We start from the raw sequence: 5,785 nt of genomic DNA, 5'->3' as shown, positions 1-5,785 counted from the left end.
GGCTACGTCTTATCCAAAATACACAACAGTGAGATGAATTATTAGTTTATAAATGTAACTGATTTTTTAATAATAGGTATGCAATTTAGACACTTAAATTTGTAACAGCTTTTCAGTAGCTGTAAACTCTTTTGTTGATTAAGAAAACCAAAGAACAGGGAGTGTATGTTTTTTGTAAAAAAAAATTAAGCTACGGAAGTATTATATTTTTTAATTAGCAATAAAACTTAAGAGAGTAAAAATTCTAGATCTGTTTTTTTTCACAAAAAACTGAAAAACAACCAAAATGACCAGATTTTACAAACTATTACGTCATATTGTGACTAAACAACATTGAGCTGATCAAGTATTAGCTAAATTTTTAAATTATTCAATAATGAACCAGTACCGAATTTTTGAATTTTTTCTAAATATAAACTAGCATATTTTTTGAAATAATGCTTATCTCTAATAAAATAAGTTTCTTAAATCTGTAAATTTTCAAAATAAATACGGATATAAAAAAAATATATATTACTATTTACAGCATTTAAACTGTTTTAATATTTAAAAAAAAACATTTGATTAAACAATAATTAGATAGTTTACTTTTGGATAATTGAAAAACATAATTTTGGTAAAACTAATGTACTGTTACTAATTAGTCGTACTAATAAAGTTTATTAGTTTTAGTATTTGTTTTTAAATAGTTCGAATGGTTTGCTCTAAATAATAACTGATATAAACTTTGTTATTTAGATAGTTTTTATTAACAACATATTTTAGTACTCTAAATAGTTATTAAACTAACTAAATTTGTAAAGACTATTTTGATTTAACACAAAAAAAATTAAATGTAAGTTTGGTTTACAATTCTAAAGTAAAAAATGTTAAGGTATATTTTCAGATCTTTAATTCAATTACATGTTTAACGCTTTTAAAATAAAATACGATATTAACAATGTGCTTACGTTTAACGCAAACTGATACTCACACTTATAAGTATAAAATTAGTTCTGATTTTGAGTTGGTTTCATATTGTCTTGTTGTACTACGATTGCAATTTTTCATCAAGCGAATACTTGTTAAAGTGAGTAAAAAAAATAAAATTTTACATAGTAAGTCTATGAGAAAAGTAAATAAAACAAGTGATTATCAAAACTTTTACTAACAAAATAAATACTTTAATTGATTATTATTAATATTTTGCATTCTCAAAAAAAAAAATTGATTTAGGAAACAATCAATTATTTTACTAAGTTAGGTAATATAAAACGATAGATAAGTTTTTTTTTCCAAATATTATTATGTAGGTTTTTAAACTGGTCAAACAACCTGTAAAAAAACAAAAATATTCAAATACTTAATTGAACAATCAATTTTTTTTTACTCAAACAGGGTAAAAAAAAACAATAACTTTTTTTAAACATCTAAATAAAAATTTTAAGAAAACTTCGTTCAGTACTAATAACTTTTAGTAAAGTTATAAATTTATCAGTAAATTTTATAATTTTTACTATCAATCTGTATTTAAGTAATTTTAAATCTACTCTTTTTAATCAAAATCTTAGTTTCAAAAATAAAAGGTTTTACAAAAGGTGATACTTTTGTCTTTGTTTTTCTTTAAAAACTAGAGTATTTTAACAAAAATTCTTTATTTAAAATCTATAATATGCATGTTTCTGTTAGAGTATTTTGAGTTTTAATTTATAATTATTCTATTAATAAAATTGTTTTTTCTTCAAGTTTGAGACACAAAGATACAGTCTAAGCAACAAAAAAAAATCTATGATAGTTCCAATATTACAAGAAGTTTTTCAATTATTAACTTAACCGTTTGAGTGAAAAACGTTTAGATGCCGAAGTAAACCAATTTAATTCAATAAAATAACTGATTTTATTTAAAAACAAAATAATGGTGATTTCATGAAACTAAATTTTTTATTTTAAATGTTTGTAAAAGTAAGAAAAAGTTTTTCTTTTCATCTAAACTAAGTTAAAGTTTAAACTTTTCTTATATAGTTTTAATATTCTTAACTACTTAAGTAAAAGTCGCAAACTTAGATTATCAAATGACTGTGTCATATCTTGAAATCACAATACTAAGCTGATTATTTAAAATATAAAGTTAAATGACTATTTGACTAACTGCCTCCCTTGTTTTTCTATTATTTGTAACAGCTTTTCAGTAGCTGTAAAACTTTTGTTAACTAAGAATAAAATATCAAGATGTTTTATTTAAACTTTTATGTATATAATTTTTAATAAAGCAATTAGTAGCTTTTTAAGTTAGCATGAGTACTTTAAGAAAGTAAACAGTTTAATGTAAGTTAAAAATTCAAAAGTTAATTATTTTAGTTTAAAAATAAAAACATAAAGTACAAAAAAACAGTGTCAGTGATGTAGATACCGGTACTTTAAAATTCGTTTATATTTAGGAAAACTAAATATAGGCTATTAGAGTTATTTTTTAGCTAAAAACTTTTAAATAGGTTCAACAAATAATATATATTTTAAATTACCACAACAAACTTTGAGAGTAAAAAGTCCAAAACAATTATAACCTATACAAAAATAATGAAATATTAAAATTTATGACGGCAGTACAGTTTAAATAGACAAAAATGTATTCATAATTACACTTATTTGTTAACTTAAGGTAATATACGTTTACTCTATAGTAAAAAAAATACATATAATGTTGCAGTCTCAGCACTTCAAATACATTTTTTTTATATGTTTTAATTCTTCAAAATTTAAAGTAGATCAATATAGTACATGTAATGATAGAAATTAGTAATAGAGTATTTATTCTCCAAACTAACTGGTCCTGGTTAGCAATAAGTTATAAAACTTTATTTCGTATTCTATTTTTACGAGATTGAGATTAAAGTAAGATGTTTTAGGTTTTTCTAGCTATAGAAGCTTTTATCAAGAAGGTTATAAATTTTATAATGAATATTTTAATTTATTTTCATTATTTCTTTTTAACTCATCATTTTCTAAATACTAGGTAAAAGTGTCACAAAATTGGTTTGTCAAATGATGATGTCATATCTTTAAATCAAAATGAGAAGCTGAAAAAGCAATGTTTAAATATAATTGATGATTTAATTGCAAACTACCACCGTAACTACCGATGTTTGTAACAGCTTTATAAATTTTAACATTTTATATTTTATTTTTAACATTACGTGTTTCACTTTATTTTATGAAGTCACAATCAAAAAATCCTACGGTCTTTGTTTTTAAAGTTAACCAATGTGATTGTTGCTATTTCTACAAAACCGGTTAGAAGACAGGAAACCGAAAAATTTCCTAGAAAAATAAGATCGTTGGCCATACCAATGAAGTTTCACAACAAATTGTTCTCTCCCTTATTAACCACCGTGTTATTTTGTCGCTGTGCTAAAGTGGCCCTCCGTGTCAAAGTGACGCACCGTGTCATTTTGTCGCTGTGCCAAAGTGACCCTCCGTGCCAAAGTGACGCACCGTGTCGTTTTGTCGCCGTGCCAAAGTGACGCACCGTGCCAAGGTGACGCACCTTGTCATTTTGACGCTGTGTCATTCTGACCCGCTCCCTAACTATACTAGCCTTAAACAAGTTTATAAGTAACCAAAACTAACTAGTAAAATTTAGTTTAGTTTTTATGTTAACAAAAAATTATCATTTTCATAATTAAATTGATTTTTTTATTACTAGTATGTAATTTTTTTTATTTTAAACGGTTCAAACTAAATAGAAAAAACTGTATTAATTTTTTCAATATAAACTTATCTGTACTTGTTTTTTTATTTTATTCTAAAAATTTCAAAAAGTAATAAAGCTTCATATTATATATATTTTACAATTATGTTTTTTTTATCTTTACAAAAACTAAACTTTTTAAACTAACGTGTAAGTGTAATTAAAAAAGTAATCCCAAATCGTTAAATCAATTGTTTTACATGCCTTATTTTATATATTACATGTATAATTGTAGTTAAAGCTATACTTTTTATTCCCTTTAATTAAGTGTAAAACAAACTTAAACAAGTCGTGTCTTATCTAAAAGTTTGATAGTGTTTGTAGCTATAAATTCACAAAAAATATAATATTAACGCGCGATTCTATGGTGTAATGGTTAGTTATCAGAACTCTGAGTTCTGTGATCCGAGTTCAAGTCTCGGTAGGACATAATTGCGCAATGAAACTTTATTTTGTTTTGGTACTTAAAATAATGTTTTTTTGTCTCACTATATTATAGATTTCTGTGTGAAATATTTTTATTTGAATTTATTTAATGATTTCTTTGAATTAAACATTTAAATAAAACTGGAAAGTATTTTCTGCTAAAAGTGTTATTTTTCTTTTTTGAACAGCAGAAATAGTTTCACACTTGAACAGATAAATAACCTATTGTACAATTTTCTACCAGAACTAAACTTAACTTATATAAATTAAAATATAAAGATAATTAGTAATAGTACTATTAATAAAAAGTAATAGTAGTAGTATTACTACAATTCCTAATTCAAAGATTAATAACAATTTTGTATTACCATTAATTTGTAACAGCCTAAATACTAAATAAAAAATTTGAAAAGTATTTTCCATTTTGCAACATTAGTTTCAATAACTACGTCACAAAGTTTGAATTACTACGTCACAATGTATAACGATTTTAAATATAAACGCTATAATTTCAGTGTCGACGTGAGCCTGGCTAGCTCAGTCGGTAGAGCGTTCGACTTTTAATCCAACGGTCAGGGGTTCAAGTCCTCTGTCAGGCTCCTTTATGAACTATTTTTTAGAAAATTATTTAATTTTATCATCTCAATTTAAAAAAAAATAGTTATGTTTGCCTATGCATTGTTTATTTTTTAAATTAATCATTTTTTATCTACTTACAAAGAATATATTTTGTTGAATATAATTACGAGTAAATTAGTATTTATATATATTTATTGGTAGTTATTGTTGGATATAAGAACTAAATAACAAAACTAAAACATAACTAAATAACATTTAAATAACAAATTTTTGAAAAGTTTAGTCTTTTGTAACTATAAACTATATATACTTAAAAAAGCTTATTTACTTAGTTTCTTAATATGATTTGTTTTGTATTGGCAACTACTTAACTATATAAACGAGAAAAGTATATTTTTAACGGGAGCTGCGATGGCCGAGTGGTTAAGGCGTTGGACTCGAAATCTAATGGGCATTGCCCGCTCAGATTTAAATCCTGCTCGCAGCGAATTATTTTGTTCTGGAATTGCTGTAGTATATAATTTATACAAATACAAAAGTCACCTTTTTAATTAATAGAAGATGTAGAGATTTTTTTCATTTTTCATTTTAGTATTTTAAAGTGGGATGACTTTTCACTTAACTTATGTACAAACTTCAGTCTAAAAAAAATCAGAAATCTTTTAAATAAAGTTTTAAAAGTCACGACGACCTCCAAAAAAATATTTCTACAAAATTTGACTTTTTCTCTTAAATATCTTCTTTGTAAAAACTACTTAGTGTTTATTAAAAAAATCGGCTTTAAAATTATATAATGTGTTAAAGGTATACAAAAACTGCGTAACCAAAGTGTTGTTTATTCAAGATTAAGAAATACTTATTTTTTTTCTTGTTTTCGTGGTTATTATCATTTACCTTCTTTATATTTTTTTCAAGTGCCAAAGTGCACAATTTTAAACAAAAAATGCAGTTTATCTAAGACGCCAACACACGAAAAAGTCGTTAACCGAGCGCAATAAGTACACATTGCAATTGTTTTTTTATAAAAGTATAGGGAGGAACTTTTTAAACCAC

At 24.4% G+C, this 5,785-nt stretch overlaps 1 non-coding gene across 1 annotated transcript; it reads left to right on the top strand.

The window, feature by feature from the left end:
* Positions 1–5,137: 5,137 nt before the first annotated feature.
* On the top strand, positions 5,138–5,219 carry Trnas-cga (transfer RNA serine (anticodon CGA)). The gene has a single exon. It is a non-coding gene; the product is annotated as a tRNA-Ser (tRNA).
* Positions 5,220–5,785: the final 566 nt, after the last annotated feature.

Source organism: Thalia democratica, chromosome 2, assembly GCF_965202585.1.
Source record: "Thalia democratica chromosome 2, ktThaDemo2.hap1.1, whole genome shotgun sequence".
Taxonomy (NCBI): Eukaryota; Metazoa; Chordata; class Thaliacea; order Salpida; family Salpidae; genus Thalia; species Thalia democratica.
The sequence above is the reverse complement of the archived record's forward strand: the minus strand, read 5'-3'. Positions and strand labels throughout refer to the sequence as shown.